The 23,646-nt window shown below is 47.9% G+C and overlaps 1 long non-coding RNA gene, 1 other non-coding gene and 1 pseudogene across 2 annotated transcripts in view; all 3 read right to left on the reverse strand.

Moving 5' to 3' along the window:
• Window positions 1–23,646, reverse strand: part of LOC138513814 (uncharacterized) — a 40,086-nt gene that overhangs the window by 13,310 nt on the left and 3,130 nt on the right. The gene's annotated exons all lie outside the window — the stretch shown is intronic.
• LOC138514870 (28S ribosomal RNA) lies at window positions 18,317–21,696 on the reverse strand (annotated as a pseudogene).
• On the reverse strand, window positions 22,448–22,601 carry LOC138514882 (5.8S ribosomal RNA). The gene has a single exon (XR_011282006.1). It is a non-coding gene; the product is annotated as a 5.8S ribosomal RNA (ribosomal RNA).

A 23,646-nucleotide genomic window follows, 5' to 3' on the forward strand; every position in this document is an offset into this window, starting at 1 on the left:
CGTGCTTTGGCGTTGGGAAATGGGCGGTACGCGTCTGCTGATGTCAGGCTCAGGGGCGGGGGATTTGATTTAGTGCCGCAAAAGCAGGTGAGCCAGGGCGATGGGGGGAAATGATAGGATTATCAGAAAATGGCGGCTAATTTCGAGTGCGTTAATGGACAAAAAGTTGGGTAAGGTCCATAGGAAAGTTTTCTACGATCTACCGAGTTATGCTTAAAAACACATGGCCGAACCGTAGGGACAATAAAAAAAAAGTCCCGGAACTATCCTTTAAGTGAGTAATGGAAGATAATATGTACAATGGTTCATGCATGATTAATATCTGAAAGCGATTTTAAAAACAAATGAAATGGTAACAAAGTGATAAAGCAATTGTTTTTAAAAACAAATGAAATGGTAACAAAGTGATAAAGCAATTGTTAAAGTCATGCATAAAAATTGAAAGGTTGATGTAAATCAGCTAAATCAAAATTTAGCAGTGGTAACCTTGCTCCCCCTTGCTACCTCATTAGCCATCAATCCCTCTTTATTTTACCGCAATAATTACCAAGAGGCACTGATCACGCGCCACGCCACACTGCTGATTAACACTACTCCGCCTTTCATCCATCTTGATTTTAAAGTACAAGGATGATGTCCTCAGGTGCTGCCACCTTCTGACCCCAGGCTTGCTTGAGGCCCCTTTCATATGACAAAGTTGAAAAGCCTTGAAGATGTCCCTGTAGATCACTAAACAAACACACCCATAATGGACCCTCATTCAGTCACATCCGCCACAAGACCATTTTCCTGACTTGTGCAAGTCACGTGCAGCCCTGTGATGCCAAACAAAAATAATTCAAGAACATTTGTGAAATGGATTTTTAAAAACCTGTTTTATTTGAAAAAATATATATCTCTGTCAATCGGATATGCAGTTTGTGCAAAGAACGTGCCTTGGAAGTCATAACATCCGACTTAATATTGATTCATGGAAGTGTTTTCTAACGGCGCAATGCCATAGGAAAAAACGTCCTGTGAACCAGGAGGGTTTGTAGTTGTAGCCGTTGCAGGCTTGTTGCACCCAGAGCCCTGCGACTGGCACAGAGACAGGAACATGTAGGGCCTGGCGTAATTAATGCCTGTGACGCAGTAAATAGTGGGGTAAAATAAGAAGGGGCACCCCTTCAATTGAAAAGTGTATGGGGCGGCCAGGCACGATGCATAACTGGTACCTTATGACATATGAAATACATTTTAGGGCCAGTCAGCATCGGCACAAACAAATGCTGCTCTGACTTATTCAAACCATAGCATGTACATATGGTGTAAGGAGAGTGGGGCACATGGGCATTGGGGGACATAGACAAAAAGTGCAAGGAGGGAGGGCATGCACATATGGTGTAAGGAGAATGGGGCACATTGACATTGAGGGACATAGACAAAAAGTGCAGGGAGGGAGGGCATGCACATATGGTGTAAGGCGATTGGGGGACATAGCCAGAAAGTGCAAGGAGGCAGAGCATGCACATATGGTGTAAGGAGAGTGGGGCACATGAACATTGGGGGACATACACAAAGTGCAAGGAGGGAGGGCAGGCGCATATGGTGTAAGGAGATTGGGGCACATGGACTTTGGGGGACGTAGACAGAAAGTGCAAGGTTGGAGGGCATGCACATATGGTGTAAGGAGAATGGGGCACATGGACATGGGGGACATAGACACAAAGTGCAAGGAGGGAGGGCATGTACATATGGTGTAAGGAGATTGGAGCACATGGACATAAAGATACTTTAGTTAGTAGGCTAGTTCCCATTAGACAAGGGGACATTTCTGCCTCTCCAGGTTGGAGGTCCGTTTCTCTAATGGGTAATAGATACTTCATTGATACTAGGCTAGTTCCCGTTAGACGAGAGGACCTTTCTTCCTCTCCAGGTTGGAGGGCCATTTCTCTAATGGGAAATAGATGGTTCAGTGTGAGCAGGCTAGTTCCCATTAGCTAAGAGGACAGTTCTTCTTCTCCAGGTTGGAGAAGGCAGAAAGGTCCTCTCGTCTAATGGGAACTAACCTACTCACACTGAAGCATCTATTTCCCATTAGAGACATGACCCTCCAACCTGGAGAGGCAGAAAGGTCCTCTTGTCAAATGGGAACTAGCCTACTCACACTGAAGCATCTATTTCCCATTAGAGAAACGACCCTCCAACCTGGAGAGGCAGAAAGGTCCTCTCGTCTAATGGGAACTAACCTACTCACACTGAAGCATCTTTTTCCCATTAGAGACACAACCCTCCAACCTGGAGAGGCAGAAAGTTCCTCTCGTCTAATGGGAACTAGCCTACTCACACTGAAGCATCTATTTCCCATTAGAGAAACGACCCTCCAACCTGGAGAGGCAGAAAGGTCCTCTCGTTTAATGGGAACTAGCCTACTCACACTGAAGCATCTATTTCCCATTAGAGAAACGGCCCTCCAACCCGGAGAAGCAGAAAGGTACTTTTGTCTAATTGGAACTAGCATACTCACACTGAAGCATCTTTTTACCACTAGAGACACGGCCCTCCAACTTGGAGAGACTGAAAGGTCCTCTCGTCTAATTGGAACTAGCATACTCACACTGAAGCATCTATTTCCCATGAGAGACATGGCCCTGAAACCTGGAAAAGCAGAAGGGTCCTCTCGTCTAATGGGAACTAGCCTACTCCCAATGAGGCATCTATTACCCATTTGAGAAACGGTCCTCCAACCTGGAGAAGCAGAAAGGTCCTCTTGTCTAATGGGAACTATGTGCAAGAAGGGGTTGTTTGCTTTCACGCTGCGCACATAAACAACAAAGTCAATGCAGGTTATGCATAATTTAATTAAGTACAAGGCAGCCTGACACGTGTTTCGAGCTGTAAGGCGCTTCATCTGAGGCTGCAAGTGAAATGCACATTAACAATACAAAGATGCACGATGTAAGGAGGTTGGTGCAGTATGACCAAAACCAAAACACAAAGGAGGCACGGTGCGTGATTTACTCAAAACATAGTCAAACAATTCAAATATGAGGTAGTTGCGCCTAAAACAATTTGTTACACATTGCATCAAACCCATATACAAAGGATAGTGATTGACAATTAGAAATAACCAAATTACAATTTTGAAGTGGATGCCATGTGCGAAAAGCAGGAAGAGCCAGAAAAAATACCATATTAGTATAATATCCAACCTGGTTAGGCATGTACACCTATACTGAACACACGGAAGTGTGTTAAAATTAAAATTGTACTTGTACCTTCAATTTTCTTGACATTCATACATGACGCTAAAAGGAAGAATAGTGAGGATAATTATCAATGAAAGACAAATAAGTCAAGTGCATAAGGCATTATGCCGAAAGTATCGTGCGAGGAATGTTGGAAGGCAGACTGCCACTTGACAATAGTTAATGTAGGTTATGACGTTGTGAGTATTCAATTATATGGGCTCCACTGTAAGCGAAGGATAATTCTATCACTGACACAGCAATGTAAGGAATTGCTACTGATTAATCATTTTAGCCACAAATTTACAAAAGTAATATTAGGTTGCACATACCTATATTAGCGCTGTTGCGAGCTCGGTGCACTCTGTTGAGTGTTGAAAAATCTTGGGACCGTTGAGTGATTGGAAAGCACATCAAGGTGGTGAAGAGAAGGGGAGAAGGTACTCTAATTAGTATCATTAGTTAATATCATTAATTGGGTCAATTTGAATAGACGGTCACGTGCGCTATCGCAGCCCCTGACAGTCTATGTCAGGGACGTGCGCGAAAGACCTCTCTTAACAGCGTTTCCGCATGAATGCTGTGGATGGACGCGTGCAAGGATTTGCTTGTGTTTAAGCATTGCCGCGAAGCTGAAATGTCCATCTTAGCATGGTGTGCGGCTCATGTGGGCGGCCATGTTTGATGTATAAGTTGGCTAAGTATAACAGCTAAAATTGTGTTACACATGTGACACGTCACAGTGGCCAGAGATTGTTGTAATTGTATAAGACAAACTGGCGCGAGCAAGACACTCAAGAGGATTCTTGAGTGAATAAAATTAAGAGCCCGACTCCGGGACCGTTCATTAGAGGGAGAGGTAGCTGGCAAGACCAATGGTTGCAGTGGTTGATTACTCGAATTAGCGTAATTAATCGCACCTTCTCGTTAGACGTGGTGAACCAGGAAATTCTATGGCTGGCACCGTTAATATATAATTTATAAAGACAAACTTCCGTGCATCCGTACAGGACAACATGAATGACCAGTCATGGCTGAGGTTCATCTATTATCCAAGCGGTTAGGTTCTAATTCATAAGTTAAAGATCACAGCCTATGTAATACATCTACTTGGCATAGCTTCACAGAAATACAGATAGTTCATGGTCTGTGTTGAGTCCATGTACCACAGTGCGAAATTGGCAAATAAGGCGGGCTTCCAATTGCCTGAGCTTGAGAACAAGGATGCCACCTCGCTTTGGTAAGGAGACTTTCGCCATACCCAAAAATCTAATTAATGCTTTGTTGTCCATTCGATGAGATTTTTGCCAATGTGTGGCCAGGGGATATTTGGACTTGTGGTTAGAGATCGTTGACAGATGTTCACGTATTCTGATTTTTAAGGGCCGGATTGTGCTGCCAATATAACGCTGTCCACATATGCACATGATACAGTACACGCAAAAACTTTGGTGTTACAGTTAATAAAAGAATTAACATTGTATGTACCTAATTTACCAAATTCAACTTTACTGGTTTCAAACGCATAGACACACACATTGAGCAGCCCCCGCATTTATGGAAGCTGTTGTTAGCAGAATGTTGAAGCCAAGTATGTTGAGGTTGTAGGTTGGACATAAATGAAGGGCAAAGGATATTCTTAAGGGTTCCTGCTTTGCTGTAAATAAAGTTAGGAGTAGGGTCCAGCCATGTCGTGATGTCTCTGTCTAAAGGATGTAAATGCCAATGTCTTTTGACAATACTATATATGTTTGAGCTATCTGTATTGAAGCGTGTGATGAATTTAAGTTTGTTACTGTGGGTTGTGTTAGTACGTGTTTTCAGAGTGAGCAGATCTCCCCCTCTTGATGATTTTAACGGCCTGTTGAGCGTTGTTTAGAGTCCGATGGTCATAACCTTGTGCCAAAAATCTTTGCTGTATCACCTGGCATTCTTGTTTAAAGTCATCATTGTTTGAGCAATTTCTTCTAGCCCTTATAAATTCACCCTTGGGTATGTTGAAAATGACCACTTTTTTTATGACAACTCGTAGCGTGTAGGACCGCATTGACTGAGGTAGACTTGCGAAACGTCCTAGTTCGAAAGCACACCTTGCTGGAGGTTGGAGGGCCGTGTCTCTTACGGGAAATAGATGCTTCCGTGTGAGTATGCTAGTTCCCATTAGACAAGAGGACCTTTCAGTCTCTCCAGGTTGGAGGGCCGTGTCTCTAAGGGGTATAAGATGCTTCATTGATACTAGGCTACTTCCCATTATACAAGAGGACCTTTCTGCTTTTCCAGGTTGGAGGGCCCGTTTCTCTAATGAGCAATAGATGCTTCATTGTGACTAGGCTAGTTCCCATTAGACGAGAGGACCTTTCTTCTTTTCCAGGTTGGAGGGCCGTTTCTCTAATGGGAAATAGATGCTTCAGTGTGAGTAGGCTAGTTGCCATTAGGCAAGAGGACGTTTCTGCCTCTCCAGGTTGGAGGGCCGTTTCTCTAATGGGAAATAGATGCTTCAGTGTGAGTAGGTTAGTTCCCATTAGACGAGAGGACCTTTCTGCCTCTCCAGGTTGGAGGGCCGTGTCTCTAATGGGCAATAGATGCTTCAATGGGACTAGGCTAGTTCCCATTAGACGAAAGTACCTTTCTGCTTCTCCGGGTTGGAGGGCTGTTTCTCTAATGGGAAATAGATGCTTCAGTGTGAGTAGGCTAGTTCCCATTAGACAAGGGAACCTTTCTGCCTCTCCAGGTTGGAGGGCCGTTTCTCCAATGGGATATAGATGGTATGCTTCATTGTGAGTAGGCTAGTTCCCATTAGACGAGAGGACCTTCCTGCCTCTCCAGGTTGGAGGGCCATTTCTCTAATGGGAAATAGATGCTTCATTGTGACTAGGTTAGTTCCCATTAGACGAGAGGACCTTTCTGCTCCTGCAGATTGGAGGGCTGTGACTCTAATGGGAAATAGAAGCTTCAATGTGAGTAGGCTAATTCCAATTAGACGAGAGGACCGTTCAGCTTCTTCAGGTTGGAGTGCAGTTTATCTAATGGGAAATAGATGTTTTATTGTGACTAGGTTAGTTCCCATTAGACGAGAGGACATTTCTGCCTCTCCAGGTTGGAGGGCCGTTTCTCTAATGGGAAATAGATGGTACGCTTCATTGTGAGTAGGCTAGTTCCCATTAGACAAGAGGACCTTTCTGCTTCTGCAGATTGGAGGGCTCTCTCCCTAATGGGAAATAGATGCTTCAATGCGAGTAGGCTAGTTCCAATTAGATGAGAGGACATTTCTGTCTCTTCAGGTTGGAGGGCTGTGTCTCTAATGGGAAATAGATGCTTCAGTGAGTAGGCTAGTTCCCATTATACAAGGGGACATTTCTGCCTCTCCAGGTTGGTGGCCCATTTCTCTAAGGGGTAATAGATGCTTCATTGATACTAGGCTACTTCCCATTAGACGAGAGGACCTTTCTGCTTCTGCAGATTGGAGGGCTCTCTCCCTAATGGGAAATAGATGCTTCAATGCGAGTAGGCTAGTTCCAATTAGATGAGAGGACATTTCTGTCTCTTCAGGTTGGAGGGCTGTGTCTCTAATGGGAAATAGATGCTTCAGTGAGTAGGCTAGTTCCCATTATACAAGGGGACATTTCTGCCTCTCCAGGTTGGTGGCCCATTTCTCTAAGGGGTAATAGATGCTTCATTGATACTAGGCTACTTCCCATTAGACGAGAGGACCTTTCTTCTTTTCCAGGTTGTAGGGCCGTTTCTCTAATGGGAAATAGATGCTTCAGTGCGAGTAGGCTAGTTCCCATTAGACAAGAGGACCTTTCTGCTTCTCCAGGTTGGAGGGCTGTTTCTCTAGTGGGAAATAGATGCTTCAGTGTGGGTAGGCTAGTTCCCATTAGATGAGAGGACCTTTCTGCTTCTCCAAGTTGGAGGAAGTAGATGCTTCAGTTTGAGTAGTCTAGTTCCCATTAGACAAGGGGACCTTTCTGCCTCTCCAGGTTGGAGAGCCATTTCTCTAATGGGAAAGAGATGCTTCAGTGCGAGTAGGCTAGTTCCCATAAGACAAGAGGACCCGTCTGCTTTTCCAGGTTGGAGGGCCGTTTCTCTAATGGAAAATAGATGGTCAGTGTGAGTAGGCTAGTACCCTTTAGTCAAGAGAACCTTTCTGCTTCTCCAGGTTGGAGGGCCCTGTCTTTAATGGAAAATAGATGCTTCATTGTGAGTAGGCTAGTTCCTATTCAACGAGAGGACCTTTCTGCTTCTCCAGGTTTGACGGCTGTTTCTCTAATGGGAAATAGGTGCTTCAGTGCGAGTAGGCTAGTTCCCATTAGACAAGAGGACCTTTCTGCCTCCCCAGACTGGAGGGCCGTTTCTCTAATGGGAAATAGATGCTTCCGTGTGAGTAGGCTAGTTCCCATTAGACAAGGGGACTTTTCTGCCTCTCCAGGTTGGTGGGCCGTTTCTCTAATGGGAAATAGGTGCTTCAGTGTGAGTAGGCTAGTTCCCATTAGACGAGAGGACCTTTCTGCCTCTCCAGGCTGGAGGGCCGTTTCTCTAATGGGAAATAGATGCTTCAGTGTGAGTAGGCTAGTTCCCATTAGACAAGGGGACCTTTCTGCCTCTCCAGGTTGGAGGGCCATTTCTCTAATGGGAAATAGATGCTTCAGTGTGAGTGGGCAAGTTCCCATTAGACAAGAGTACCTTTCTGCTTCTCCAGGTTGGAGGGCCGTTTTAGATGCTTCATTGTGAATAGGCTAGTTCCCATTCGATCAGGGGACCTCTTGCTATCCTGTTGATCATCAACTTGTACTCTTTCTGACAATGTTCAAAACAACACTTTATAGTCAACCCTCTCAGTGCTGTAACAAACTCCTCATTGGTCTCACAATATTTCTGTTGTATGATGGCAAATTGATAACAAGCCAAAATGTTATTCCCCTTCACCTCGTAATGGCTATGCATATACCAAACCAAGTCGGTTGCCCATCTCGAGTCATTCAGGTAGTTTTAAGAAATTGTTGTCCAGCCCCACCTCGACAATGAAACAGTGCCACTTTCTTTTTACTCAAACTAGGACCATATACTGCCAACATATACTTCTGGAATATTCCTTTCCATTTAATAACCTAGGAATGACCCAGTGCCTGGTATGTTTCCCATAATCTTTGAATTAGTTTCTGTTGCTTACCTATTTTCGTGCCCTTGGTATTTGTCACCTTGTTCACAGGACAAATGTCTAATCTCCCTTTTAAGGTCCAATGAAAAAAATCCTCTCAGAGGAACAGCCAGCAGTGGTACGGCATGCTCCCGTCTTTATGTGTGCAAGTGTTTCTTTTGGTCGCTTCCCTGCCTGTGGGAAGGGCACAGCATGAAGCGCAGTGCCCACAGTGAAGGCCTTCAGCTTGTTACATAGCTAATTAACAGACATGTCAACTTCTTATCATGTCTCAAATTGCCAGGTAACAACTGGCAACACCTGACGATGAGTACTTGGCTCACGTGTTGTCGTGTGCATGCACAGCTATGCTGCTAGGGGGCTTCATGTGTCCTCATAGGCTCAAGCACAGCACAATACTGCCCAATACAGGCCTGTAGAGTCCCAATGAGCCACCATTTCACTGCACAACTAACACTTACTTGCTCAGCCAGGGAAACCACAATCAATGGCAAATGCAGGCTCTTGGTCATTGCCACAACTCATCACCAGTTAAGGAAGTTAACAAGGACACAGCCAGTATGTGTGACTTCCTTTCTTTTTCGTTCATCTGTATGCAGTAACAACTCTCTCTGTCCTCACACTAACCACTGTACTACTTGCCTTGCATTCCAGACCCATAACATTCCCTTTGCTGACATTCCTAACACAGTGAGAAGGCCCCCTTTCTTCTAGGGGACTTTATTCCTGTGTCCACTTTCCGCATTCTATTATTACTCAAACAGAGCTGTATTGCAGAGTGTGAATGGTTCAGTTAGTCCCCCTCTAATGCTCTATATGTGCATTGGTTGCCCCTCCTAGGATTGACTACGCATTGGCCCTACTAAGCATGAAGATTTGTTTGCTCTACTGGTCAGAAAGACCATTTGTCTGTTCTGGGCTTGAAGACGAGCTGACACTGCTGGGCTTGAATACAAAGATTATGCAAACTGATGATGTGATGCATCGACAGGGCCAGAAACCGAAGAGACGCACCACTCAGTTTGGTGTTGAGAGTTAAACCACAGTTTACCCAGGGTCCTGCACTCCTCCTCGCCCATCCACTACCCTGCTCTTCTTTTGAAGGGCTAGTTGTTAGGTTACGATGTACAACCAGGCACCAGCTAGCATACTTCTTAATGGACGCAGGCCTTCTTCCACAGTATTTACCTTATATTCAGGGTGCACTTTCTGCACTTCTTCCTTCCTCCACCTCCCCTTTCTTCCTCAGTACCTCTCCCAAAATGTTCCACCATCGGTGTCCCTCATCTTCCTACGCCGATTTTGTCTGTACCTTTCAAACTGTTCTCCAAGTAATTTCCTCCTTTCTCTTGCATCTCTCCTTCCAACTCTCCCCTTTCCCCCTTGCAGATTTCCCCTCTTCTCTCTGCGCTCCCCCTTTCCCTTCTTTTCACCCACATTCTCCTTTCTCTCCCATCACCTTTCTACCATCCACCTCTCCAAGTCTTACTCTCCTTCCACTCCCTTCTTCCTCTTTTACTCCTCTCTTTACTGCAACACTTGTTTCCAAACTCCGATACCAGGCCTTCAACCCAAGCCTCCCTGTATCGTCCTGTCCCTTTTGAAACTGAAAAAGGATGGGTGTTAATGAATGTACCCAATTCCTTGTGTGTACGTGACAAAGGGATTGGCTCTTTTGAGTAACTCATCTCCAGATCCAGTCGTTTAATAGTCAGCGGCCAACTTGAAGTCAAGCAGCGCTGTCATGGTAGCTATCTGACACCACCATGGTGCCTCCTGCAGGCAGCTGCACAATAACTCTGCCAACCTTGAACCTCCTCATCTGCCAACTTTAATGCATACCCTAAAGCTCAAGTATGTCTTTTTCACAGTCCATCCTGCAGACTGTGTATTCAAATGTACTTTTAGTTGGATCAAAGACAATACCCACAGACCTTTTGACCTTCTAATGCAGAGTTGTTCATTCTTCAAAACTCTATCAGGTCTTGAATTACAGACTGGTACCTGGAAAAAGGAGAAAGTGGATAGGGTAGACGCCTTGGGAATACCTTATATACTGGCTATTATCTTTCTGAAGGTAGGCTCCCCCCTCCCCAGGTCTCATAGCTCTATTCCCATGAGTCCACCTAGAAACATTGTCACAGTTCTCTCCTTTTTTATGCTTTCACTTGGTTCATTGTTGTACTCAATATGTAATTCTTTTCATTAACGGTTTAATATTTTCAGTCATTTATATTCCATGAAAGTATTTAAATTGTTAAAGTAGTCCTTATTTTCATTTATTATATTACTCGAGTTATCAGTTTATGGGTCTTACATATTTATCATATTGAAGATTTATTATAACCATTTAATTTGACCAAAGTGTAAGATAGCTTATCCATTGGCATAATTATGGATCTATATGTCCTAAACTAGTTGCATTTTTTCCGAATATTTTGTACCTAATTTTTTGAAATGTCTGAATGTGGGGTAGGTCGCCCCTCCACCACCCACCCCTTACACAATCCAATATGGCCTTACCCCAACCCACCATGGGGGGGCAGGGGGGGTTTCAACTATTTGGGAGGGTGAAAGGTGGGGTTCATGGGGGTTCAACCAAAATAAATAAACCTATTATTATAATGTTAACTGGTATAATGTTCACTAATATTCTTAATAAAAATATACACAACTTCAACTTTAAAAAAGAATAACAAACATTAGCTTAAAGAAATAAATAGACAATTGGGTAATGGAAGTGTTTTTATTATGACAAGTGCTTAACACTGTAAAGCAACAAATAGTACATATACCTGTTTAGACTGTATACATAACACAGTATATTTGGCTATTGCCTTTTTAAAACCAAAGATCGAATTGGTGGAGCCATATGGAGTGAACCTGCTTTACCTGGGGGGATTGGAAGAAAAAGACAAAAAAAACAACTGTTCTCATAAGTACACATGAAAAGCTGCAAGAATTTGATAACATAAAAAGTCAACTTTATTATTGCAAATGTTCACAATCCTTTGTCACAATATTTCCTGTAAGGGATCAACAGATATCACGACTTCACACCTTCAGCAGGGGTACGCTGATGCACCTTGCCAGAGATTTGTGACACAATTATTGATCTATAAATTATTTGCTTTGAATAATGGTGCTGTAGTGTGAACAAGTACAGGTAAACTATAGACAACTAAAGATCTCAGAAAGACCATTTCCAAGTTAAAAATGTTAACATAAAAAGCAACTAACACTGCCTAAAGCTTAAAATTAAAAATGTGATTAGAGTGGAAGGAACTCAGAAACACTTGACACTTTTCCTGAAGCGCACCTGGCACTTTTTGACTCTGTTATAATTTAGTCAGGCATTTCGAATATTTACGATTTGCCCTGGTGAAGTAATATGGTTCCGCATTGACTTTATGACACATTTTGCACTCAGCACTTTTATATAGATGTATAATGGATTTGCATGTACAAGGCAATTTTGTCAGTATTTAACATGCATTTATGTGTTTTGATATGTATTCTTGTTTTTTTGATGAGCTCTTTCTGTTAGATACGCGGTTAGTGCTTTGCAATAAGTCATTTTGAGCAGGGCAAAATGAGTGGTACGTATTTCTACATTAACGTGCAACTGCACATATTTTGCTGCCATTACGTGTATTATATGCATTACGCTATTATTTTAGTTCACAAACAATTCACTTATTTATGCTTCATGCTGTGTCTGACGTATTGAGGAGAACCACCTTTTCCTTGTAGAAGATAATAGAAGGCTGTTCTGCACAGAGCACTTGAAGCTCACTTATCTGGCAGGCCTCGGTGACAGCAACCAAAATGTCCACCTTTAACAACAACCATTGACAACCATTGACAATTGGTGGTTCAAACAGTTTTCACAGGAGCGCCGACAGAACCACATCGAGGTCCCACTGGTTGTGCAGTATTCTCCTTGGCAGATAATCTATGTAGACCGTTAACATGGCTTCAAATTATTTGATCTGCAAATGACAGCATCCACAGTCAGCTGTTCTAATATGCCCCTGTCACAGATAAATAGGTTATATAAGAGACCGCAGACACACCACTTTACACTCATTATGTGATGAAGGAGATATCATCCAGTCTTGCCTGCAGTGGGTTTTTGTCACTCCCTTAACACCAGTGGCAACAACACCTAGACGCCCTTCAGCCTTAGTTCGTGCTATATTACATTTTTAAATAATAATAACACCTCCATTTACTTACATATTGTGACCTGGTGGAATCCATCCTAGTGGCCCTAATGTTCCCATGTTCTTTTAAGAGGGTTACAGGTGACTAGGTGTTTTGAACGATCCTTCAGATGGGATCACTTCTCGCCAGGGGGAGACTCATGATTGGACTTTAGGGAGGTTAGGCCGCTAACCGATAGTTCTCCCCCCTAGAGGTGGTAACATGCCTGGGGCCAAGGATGAGAGTTTGGGATACGGTGCATTTAACACCAATCACAAGGGGTAATAACACCGAACTCTTCCTTACACATGATAAAATCAGAGAATGTATTACTGTAATGTGTCAGACAGTCTCCCTGTGATAAGGACTGGGATGAAGAAGAAACCAAGAACACTACAGTCAAGCATGAACACAACTAGCTGCTCTCAATAAGACTGATGTTACGCTAGGGCAGTCCCTTCTACTTAAGACAAGCAGTAAAGAAGGACTAGCAAAACCACTTCCGAAGAGAGAGCTACCTCTGGGAGGTGAGTCCGACAAGCAAGGACAATGACAAAAAGCCCACGTTCTGAGGCTATAGCGAGACAGCCTGACGTGCTGGAGTTGAACCAAGGGACGCAAGGGAACCATCTCATCCATCAGTGGAGAGCGAGCAAATCTGAAGTCAAAAGTCAGTGCGGTGGTGGCATTACCTGTGGCAGGTGGATCATACGATCCAAGAACGACACTGTGACCATTAGGAGAAACTGTGGTGGTTGCGAGACCTTTAATGGGTGGACTGTTTGTCCGAAAACATGCGCCCAGATCACTAGTCATAACGGACCACAAAGTTAAGCAGGTCGAAGTAGAGCAACACAAGTAAGTGACATACCACAAAGTCAAGCAGACAGAGCTGCAAAATGTAGCCAGCCGAAGGAGAGTGGAAGAAGAAAGTATACAATCAAACCCACGACCCCTGGCAAAATGGGTGAAGAATTCCCTGAGAGAAGGTGAGAGAATGTAAACGGAACAGTGATAAGTCCAGGAGGGGGCCGGGGCAATTTATGGACTTGAAACAGAGACAAAAGAAGTAAACCATTTTGTGAAGCACTTCCCTGGTCAGTTCCATAAAAGTGTGGTATTGAGTAGTTGAGAAAGACTTGAGGAGCCTCTCCCTCGTCCAAGTGGGGCCAAGTTGAAAGACAGTGTTCAAGTAAAGAGAACACCAAAGCATTGGAAGGAATTAAACATGTAGATGAAGGATTTCATGCTGAAATATAATTAATAAAAATCTGCGTAAGCTGAAAATTAGATAGAAGGGAGCCATTCTCCAGGTTTTGTTACAAGTTCGGAACTTTGTGAACACAGAACATTATGAGACTTGTACTCTCCTGGGTTGTCATAAGAACTCTTTGGTTAGCTTAGTTGTTTGTTTTGTAGAGACAGGGATTGTTTTAGGAGTGGAATACTTTCTTTTTGACACAACAGATTTTCAGGCACAAGCTTTAGTTTTGTTGAGGTAGGGAACCACCTCTTGTTAGGGGCAAGATAGGTTTTGCATACCTTTATCCATACATAATGTTTATAACCTAAACCATGCCTGCTTCAGGTCAGACTGCAAATTCCAGGTCACCACAGTCCTTCGGGGCCAGGCCATAACGGAAAGATGTGTGCCTGGGTACACAATGTCCTCCCCTCTCCCCCTCCGCCACTTTTACTGTTTGAGAAGATCCAACCTCAATAGTGACCTGTACAGGGCTTCCAAACTCTACTCTTGCGCAAGTTCGTGAAATCAGGATTAGATGGTAATTGCTTGTGTGCCTCAATTTGTGCAGGGCACTAGTGGAAAGAATCCGGCCATCTCAAGCGAGGACAAAGGCATCCCCATGAGATTTCTCCCCCTCCCCCTGGCAAGATGCATACAGAGTACAGTTTTTTTCCGAGTCAGCATACCCCAAGCTCAGAAGATTGGATGTAATGTTCACATGATGTTCCCATTCGTGGGGGACGTAGGACTTCAACTCAGAACATATGCCCATACATTCTCCTCTTTTGTCACGTGGGATGCTATCGGGAAATCATTGCAGGCACCAGCCCCACAAGTGGAGTGTGAACATGCAGAGAGTTGCAGACCTCATGATGACATAAAACTGTGTTGTTGTGTTGTCAGTGTAGATCAACATGCGGTGGTGACCTGCCAGATGGTGCAGAACGCCTTCAATGTCAGATTGCTGGGAGTGCTAGTCAATTTATATGGTGTGCCTGTTCCACCGTGCTATAAAGGTCATGGACCTCCCATTAGGTTCCTCAACCTGAAAGACTGGAGTCCGTCACAAGGGTCTTGCTCGGGTATGGGTAAAAGGTATTCGCAAAGTCTGGTTACTTCCCTCCATTCAACCCTGCAATTCCTGACAACCTATTCTGTCTGTCTGAGCCTGTGAACAGAGGCTCACAAGGTTTAATTGTTTATCTTTCATGTGTTAGGTTATGTTCCAATACTTGTAAACTGCAGCGTACACCCAACGGCATCTTAGCGCTAGCTAGCCAAATGAGGATGGAAAGAGCTAGAAAATATATGTTTTTAGTATCAGCGATAGTTCTCAGTGGCACAAAGCATGGGGGAGTAGAATTCCAAAAGTTCTCAGTGGCACAAAGCATGGGGGAGTAGAATTCCAAAGGTGGGCCAAGGCAACCGGAAAGGACCGGTCCCCAATACGAGTGGCCTTGAATCGGGGGACAGAAACAAGACAGGCATTCACCAAGCGGAGGTTCCGAGCAGGAATATACAGACAGAATCTGGCCTGTAGATATTCTGCCCCAGTTCCAAAAAATCATGATGAACTAGACATTAGCCCTTGACCTAAATGCGCTTGGCCATGGATAGCCAATGAAGATGGTGCACAACTGGAGTAATGTGAGCACAACTAGATGTGGAAGTGGCTTCTCTGACTGCAGAGTTCTACAGGACGTGAAGGTGCCATAAGAGGCAGACAGGTTGTGCCAGAAATAGGGTGTTGCAGTGGTCCCTGGAGAACATAACAAGTGAGGACCCCACAGAGGCAGGTAACTGAGAAAGGAGAATACAAAGAATGTTACTTAGTGTTTTTAACTGAAGATAGCCCCTTTGACATACTGCACTTATCTGAGATTCGGCAGACAGAAAGGCTAATATCTTTACCCCTAAATCCTTCACTAGCGGAACAGGAGAAGGAAAAAGCCTCAAGGAAGATGGCCAAAAGGAGAGGGTCCAAAAGGCAGTAGAGGAAGTAGGGCCCACCAACACCTCAATTTTTTCCCTACTCAACTTGAGCCAGCTATTACACATCCATGCACCCAGAGCTTTGAGGCAGGCCATTAATCTGGTTGCTGTCTCGACATCTAAACGGACCAGAATCTGTGTCATCTGTTATGAGTAACATTGGAAGTCGTGAGAGCAGATAAGCTTGGTAAATGGTCGCATGTACATGTTAAACAAAACCTGGAAGATTGAGGAACCCTGAGGGACTCATGTCAATGTAGTGGGCACAGAGTGAAAAGGAGGAGGGAAATTGACTGTTAGGTCAGAGAGAAACGAAGAAAACCAGGAAAGAACAGCACTAGAAAGGCCGGTCCGGACGAGCAAGATAGCATTGTCAATGGTATCAAAAGGCGGCAGATAAGTCAAGTAACAATAAAGCACTGACGCTGCCCGAATCGTGCAGCCGAACCACATCAATTTTGGAGACCAGGACCCCCTCTGTGCCACGTTATGGGCGGAAACTGGATTACGAAGCGTGGAAGAAGAAAGATTACTCAAGAAAGGAACTGAGGAAAGGCTTCAAAAAACTTCATAAGAAATTGAAGAAGCAAAATGGGACGAAAATTAGCCAGGTCAAGACGGTCTAAAGAAGGCTTTTTCAAAAGTGGAACAACCAATGCGTGTTTTTAGAGAAGCTGGGATCTGACCTGTGAGAAAGTATTAACAGCATGTGTGACTAGAGGACCAATCAGGGGACACAGTCCTTCAAGATAGAGTGCCCCCAGAATGCCAGTCTCTGCTGGGGCCTTGCATGGCGCAGCGAGAACCAAGTGGAGTGGAGACCGGTCCCTCACACCAGATCTATAGTAATCTGGAGAATGGCGACTAAGCTTTATTGTAATCTGTGTACCAAGAGTGACAGAGGGGGTAGGGGGGGAAATCTGTTGGCAAAAGCGTCCAGGCTCCTAATAGACCCAACTGGAGAAAAATGTCTAATTGACGCCCATCCAGACTTCCAGAGCAGCGCGGCCATCTGGTCCTTGAATTCATTCCTATGGCCAACTACCAGATGGCAGGGCTCGCAGATAGGGTGGCCAACTGTCCCGCATTCTGCGGGACGGTCCCGTTTTGGAGGACTGTGTCCCATGTTGGAAGAATAAAATTCCCACCTCCTTTCAGTTAGGTAAATGCTTTGTTTGTGGGGCTGTGGTAGCCTGTCTCCCACGTGTGTCCACCCTCCCCATGCCTCGCTGGGGTCCCCGTCTCTCCCTGGAGAGAAATGCTCTAAAGAGGCCCCCCTCCAGAGCTGCGGGGTGGCCCGGCCTTTGGCGCCTGTCTCCCGTTCTAAGGCGAAGGGGAAAGCTCCAAGTCGGCCCGGGCAGAACTCCAGGGCGGCCAGGGGTGCTGCCCCTGGCCATCTACCTGGCATGTGGGTCGTCCATCCCTAAGCCCAGCGGCAGTCCCGGGGAGCCCCGGAAGGGTCCCTGTCTGGGGGGGAAAAGGTCTAAAGGGCCGCCCCTCTAGAACTCCAGGATGGCCAGGGTGGGTGCTGCCACCCCCTGCCCGTGGGCACCTGCCGGTGTGGGGCCAAAGGCCCTTCCCGTCCGGGCCAATTGGAACGCATTGCACAACCAGATGCTCTCTGCGAGTAGGGTGGCCACCTTTCTGAAATCATTTTACAGGACACTTACCCACAAGGCGGGGACCTTTTCCCTCCAGGGAGGCACGGGGACTGTGCCGGGGCTTCCCGCAAACCCGTCCGCTGGGCTTGGGGACTTGGTGACACACAGGTGACATTACCCCGAGGAAAGAGAAGGCGCCCTGGAGCTCCGGCCGGGCTGCGTTACCAGCCTCCACCCGTGCAGAGGTACGGGGACCCCACAGGGTCCCTAATTCCGTTACTTGGTCTTGCCTTAGCTCAGCTGAAACTTTAGTCAGAAACAGGGGCCGGAATTTCCGTTTCCGATGTACATCTGTGCGTTCGGTGGAAGTTCTGCACTCCGAAACAGCAATGCTGGGCCTGGGACTTAAGGCTGGGACTCAGCCTGCTTGCACTAAGCCGCCACCAGCAAACCAAGGCCCAGATTCTCTACCCTGCATCGGTCGAGGTGCGGAGCAGGTGTCTACCGCCTGCGTCAAAGAGCACCCCGCCCCGCCCCCCTCGAGCAGATGGCTGGTCGGGCCCCCAACCAGAGGGCCCGGTGGCCGTCAGGCCGTGCCTGCCCTGACGCCATCGTCCAGGGGCCGGGGTTTAAGGCACTACCACCTCCGCGTGTTAGGGCTTAAGCTGCCACGCCTCTTCCCGGCTGGGTCGAGCCATTCTGCCTGCTGCTGGCTGGGCTATCTGGTCTGCCAGGCTGACCAGGAAGGGAGGAGAGCGTCCCTTACCCAGCCCGCACAACTCCACGGGTGTGCACCCAGGATGGGTGGGAGTTTCCTGTGCGCCCCGCGGCACAGCAGGAGGAAGGATGGATGGAGGCCCATGCGGCACCACCACAGAGCCTTTTGACAAAAGCTTGGCTCAGAGGATGGCTTCCAATAGATCGCAGCGAGGTAGCTGCTCTGCTACTTACGAAACCCTGACCCAGAATCCGGTTGTCTACGAATAATTTAGCACCAGGTTCCACACAAACATGCGGTGTACTACGGGCAAAAGAGGCGGCCCTTCTGTTCACACTCGAGTTAAGAGGCAAGCAGCTCTACGCACCGGCCCAGAGGCCGGCAATCCTAGGCCAACCGAGTCTCCACAGAACTGCGGTACCATTATGGTTAGGGTGGATTCTGACCTGGAGACGTTCAGTCATAACCCCACAGATGGTAACTTCGCCCCATTAGTTCTTCAGCCAAGCAGATACACCAATTGTCTGATCCTGCGGTTCCTCTCATACTGAGCAGGATTACTATTGCAATAACACATCATCAGTAGGGTAACTAACCTGCCTCACGATGGTCTAAACCCAGCTCCTATTCCCTATTAGTGGGTAACAATCCAACGCTTGGTGCATTCTTCTTCACAGTGATAGGAAGAGCTGACATCGAAGGATCAAAAAGCAACGTTGCTATGAACGCTTGACTGCCACAAGCAAGTTATCCCTATGGTAACTTTTCTGACACTTCCTGCTTGAAACCCAAAATCAGAAGGATCCTGAGGCCCTGCATTAAGGGTCTGTATTCATACTGAAAATCGAGATCCAGCAAGCTTTTACCCTTCAGCTCTGCGGAAGGTTTCTGCCCTCCCTGAGCTCGCCTTAGGAAACCTGTGTTATGGTTTGCCAGGTGTACCGTCCCAGTCAAACTCCACAACTGCCACTGTCCCCGGGGCAGGTTGCGCACCGGCGAGCGGCGGGCGCTTGGTGCCAGAAGCACGGCTCGCCCCCCCTCACCGCGAAAGTGAAAAAAAAACAATAAGAGTAGTGGTATTTCACCGGCAGCCTTGGGGCCTCCCACTTATCCTACACCTCTCATGTCTCTTCACAGTGCCAGACTATAGTGAATCCCAATGGGGTATTCTGTTCCCTTGGCTGTGGTTTCGCTAGATAGTGGGTAGGGACGGTTGGAATCTCGTTCATTCTTTCATGCGGATCACTAATTTGATGACTAGGCATTTGACTACCTTAAGAGAGTCATGGTTCCTCTCGCCATTTACCCACGCTTCATTTAATTTCTTCACTTTGACATTCAGAGCACTGGGCAGAAATCACATTGCGTCAACACCCACCGTGGCCTTACGCGATGCTTTCTTTTAATTTAACGGTCGGATTACCCTGTCCGCACCAGTTCTAAGTCAACTGCTAGGCGCCTGCCGAGGGACAACACTGGCTCCGAACCCCGGGAGGGGAATGGAGAGAGGCGACCACCGCAGCTGGGGCGATCTACAGAAAGGGCCCGGCTCACAACCAGAGTCGGCGGCCAGCCCCCGCTTCGCACCCCAGCCCGATCGACCCACCCCTTCTTGAAGTTACGGATCCGACTTGCCAACTTCACTTACCCACATTGTTCCAACATGCCAGAGGCTGTTCACCTTTGAGAACTGCTGCAGATATGGGTACAAACCCATTCCAGGGTGCCATGAACAAACAGAACTCTCCCCGGGGGTCCCTCCAGCTTCTCTGGGATCGTTTGCGTTATCGCACTGGACGCCGCCCATCCCCGCCACTCCGGGTATCTGAATCAGACTCGCTTTCGATCGGCAGAGGGCAACAGAGGCCATCGCCCGTCCCTTCCGAACGGCACTCGACCATTTGTTAGGACCGACTGACCCATGTTTAACTGCTGTTCACATGGAACCCTTCTCCACTTCGGCCTTCAAAGTTCTCGTTTGAATATTTGCTACTACCACCAAGATCTGCCCCTGCAGTGGCTTCACCCGAGCCCACGCCCCGGGCATCCGTCCACACCTCAGCGGCCCTCCTACTCGTCACGGCTTAGCCCCCGCGGCTCTCAGCGCCGGCCGGGTATGGGGCAGACGAACTCAAGCTATCCAGATTCGGCAGGTGAGTTGTTACACACTCCTGCTGTCTATATCAACCAACACCTTTTCTGGGGTCTGATGAGCGTCGGCAAAGAGTGCCTTAACCCAGCGTTCAGTTCATTCCGCATAGTCAGTTCTGCTTACCATAAAATTGGCCCACTGGGCACTTGCATTCGATGCCCAGCACCACGCCAGCGAGCCGGGCTTCTTACCCATTTAAAGTTTGAGAATAGGTTGAGATAATTTCGGCCCCAAGACCTCTAATCATTCGCTTTACCAGATAAAACTGGGGTTTTCGTGAACCAGGGATCCTGAGGGAAACTTCGGAGGGAACCAGCTACAGGGAAATATCGGAGGGAACCAGCTACTAGATGGTTAGATTAGTCTTTCGCCCATATAACAAGGTCGGAATGACTGATCAGGACCGCTACAGACCTCCACCAGAGTTTCCTCTGGCTTTGCCCTGCGCATGCCTACTTTACCATCTTTCGGGTCCTATCACACACGCTCATGCTCCACCTCCCTGACAAAGCGGGCAAGACAGTGGGGCGCCCACTGCAACGGGATCCCACCCCAGCCGGCGCGCACTGGCCCTCACCTTCGATGCGTCACAGGGTTTTGGTCGGCCCTCTGACTCGCGCACGTGTTAAGACTCCTTGGTCTGCGTTTCAGGACGGGTCGGGTGGGTAACCGAATCACATTAGACACCTGGGGCACTTCGTGGGCCTCCCCACCCAGAAGCGTGAAGTGGTCAGGGCGCACGGAGGGCAGTCTTCCACAGTAGACTGTTGCTGCACTGGCGACCCCCAAGAGGGGCCGGGACGGTTGCCGGGGAAGGGCGTGGCAGCAGTTAATCTCCCTCGGCCCTGCAGACACAGCAACACTGCTGTCAGGGGGCTGTAACAGTCTCTGCCGAAGCGGGCGGCATCCACCGTTCCAGGCGACCAAACTGCCCGCTGTGTTGAATCCTGCGGGCAGACTGCACAGACCCCACCAGTTTACCTCTCGAAGGTTTCACGCCCTCTTGAACTCTCTTCAAAGTTCTTTTCAACTTTCCCTTACAATACTTGTTGGCCATTGGTCTCGCGCCCGTATTTAGCCTTAGATGGAGTTTATCACCCGCTTTGGGCTGCTTTCCCAAGCAACCCAACTCCAAGAAGACCCGATCCCAGCGTGCCAGAGGTCGCTATTGGCCTAACACCATCCACGGGGTGAGACTCGATCAGAAGGACTTGAGCCCCCTGAACGACGCTGGGGAGTCGGTCTTCTGTACGCAACATTTCCCACGCCTGCCACTGAACGGGGATTCAGCACTGGGCTCTTCCCTCGCCGTTACTGAGGGAATCCTGGTTAGTTTATTTTCCTGCGCTTAGTAATATGCTTAAATTCGCGGGTCGCCACGCCTGATCAGAGCCATAGTCCGGGAGCACAAAGCTCTGGGTGGCCAGCCTCGGGCCCGTACAGGGAGGTGGGGGTTACTCCAGCCCCGTGCCTCTGGCACAGTGTGCTTTCTGCGGCCGAAGCCCACATGGTCATGAGGCCCGCGCTCCAGGGCCATCCAGCGATGGGACACCACAGACTGCCACACGCGGCACAGGTAGTTGCCGGGGGGTAGGGTGAAGGTGCGCCAGGCTTTTTTTTTAAGACCCGCTGCCACCGCCACCAGGCGCGTGGCCCTCCTGAAAACCGCACGAGGCGGGGAAACTGGGGAGTAATAATGAAACAAAAGGTGGTGCCAGGGTAATGAAGGAAAAAACTGATGATTACAAGACAGGAGGTGGTATATATTAAATCATTATTTTTTATTTTACTCTGATTTAAGTATAAAAATATCAAAATCATTGAACATTTTTAATGAATTCTTTCTTAAAAAAGACATCCTAACATCATGCATTCATTCAGACTAATATTATTCGTAAAACACTTCATTATTTTACAATAAAAATCCATTTTAATTACACTGTAATTCTAACAGTTGTTCACTTCAAACAAAAGTATCGGAAACTGGGGAGGCCAGGATGCACCAACAATGAGCCTGCGCACCAGGTCCAGGGCGCCTGCGACGTTGCTGATCGGGGTCTGACCTTAGGGGGACGAAGGGAACAGGGTACCTGCGACAGACCCAGCCGTGCCCCTGGGAGTGAACCCCAGGGCGAATGAAGTTCAAGCGACCCTCTAGACAGGCGTAGCCACGGGAGGAACCCGGGGTGCGAGTTGCGTTCGAAGTGTTGATGATTAATGTGTCCTGCAATTCACACTAATTCTCGCAGCTAGCTGCGTTCCTCATCGACGCGTTTGCCGAATGATCCACCGCCAAAAGAGTTACAGACGTGGGCCTGACCCTGCAGGTGCCGGAGAGGCAGCGCTGCCTGTGGCGAGACAGCCCAGCGCCCCGTCTAGCTTCCCCACTTGGGAGTCGGCCGAGACCATTGTGGTTTTTAAAAAGAAAAAAAAATCAAGGCGCTGCCCGGGAAGCCTGCCCGCCGCCTGCAGCAGCACAGTGCTTCCCATGGGGATAGAGGCAGTCCGCTCCACGGCCAGCCCACCCGGCCCGATCCGCTCATCTTTCCCTGACCCCCTCTGCTCCCCTTTTGGGGAGTAGGGGGGGGCGAGGAGGCAGGCCAGAGACAGCAGGGGGTCAGTGGCACCGCTAGAGTCATCACACCCCAGCCTGGCCGCACAGGGCCGAGCTCCAGGTACCTGAGCAAGAGGGAAGGTCGCCTGCTGCGCCAGCAGGCCTGGCCATCAAGCGCCCACAGATGTGGGCAGCTGGATCCTCGATGCCGGCCCGTCAAGTAAGTCTGCGCTCGCGCCTGGTGTGCTGGGCCCCTGTCTGCCTGGGGAGGCGTCCCTCAAGAACAGCCACGTTTCCCTCAGCTCCCCCCACTCGGGGCTTACCTGACAACCGGGATGCGCCCACCAATGCCGCCAGCGGGTGAGAGGAGCGCGGGCCCCTGGCCGGCTCGGTACAGAGAGGATGGGCCGTGCGGGGCTCCCTCTCTGGTGCATGGTTGGGAAAATCCCCAGCAAGCTAACCCAACGCGCCAGGCCTCCCCATCCATCTGCTGGGTCGCGGACCCCCTTCCGGTGGAAAGGAATCCCTCTACCCAGTGCCCAGTTGCCCAATTGCCCTGGACCACTCTGCTGGGCAGAACGTATTGCAAGGGGTGCCTTGGGCTGTGGGTGAGCGCGTCTGGGACACAACTGAGGTTGGGCCCTCGGCTCTCCCTCTGGCTGCTCCGCTGTTAAATGAACCTTCATGCCCCCACACACAAGCAGATACCCCAGCCCAGCCCAACATGTCCCAATTCACACTCAAATGCCCCATTTCGCCTTCCAAACACACGTTCCAGATTCAAATGCCACC

Source organism: Ambystoma mexicanum, chromosome 12 (assembly GCF_040938575.1).
Source record: "Ambystoma mexicanum isolate Mex_15411 chromosome 12, UKY_AmexF1_1, whole genome shotgun sequence".
Taxonomy (NCBI): domain Eukaryota; kingdom Metazoa; phylum Chordata; class Amphibia; order Caudata; family Ambystomatidae; genus Ambystoma; species Ambystoma mexicanum.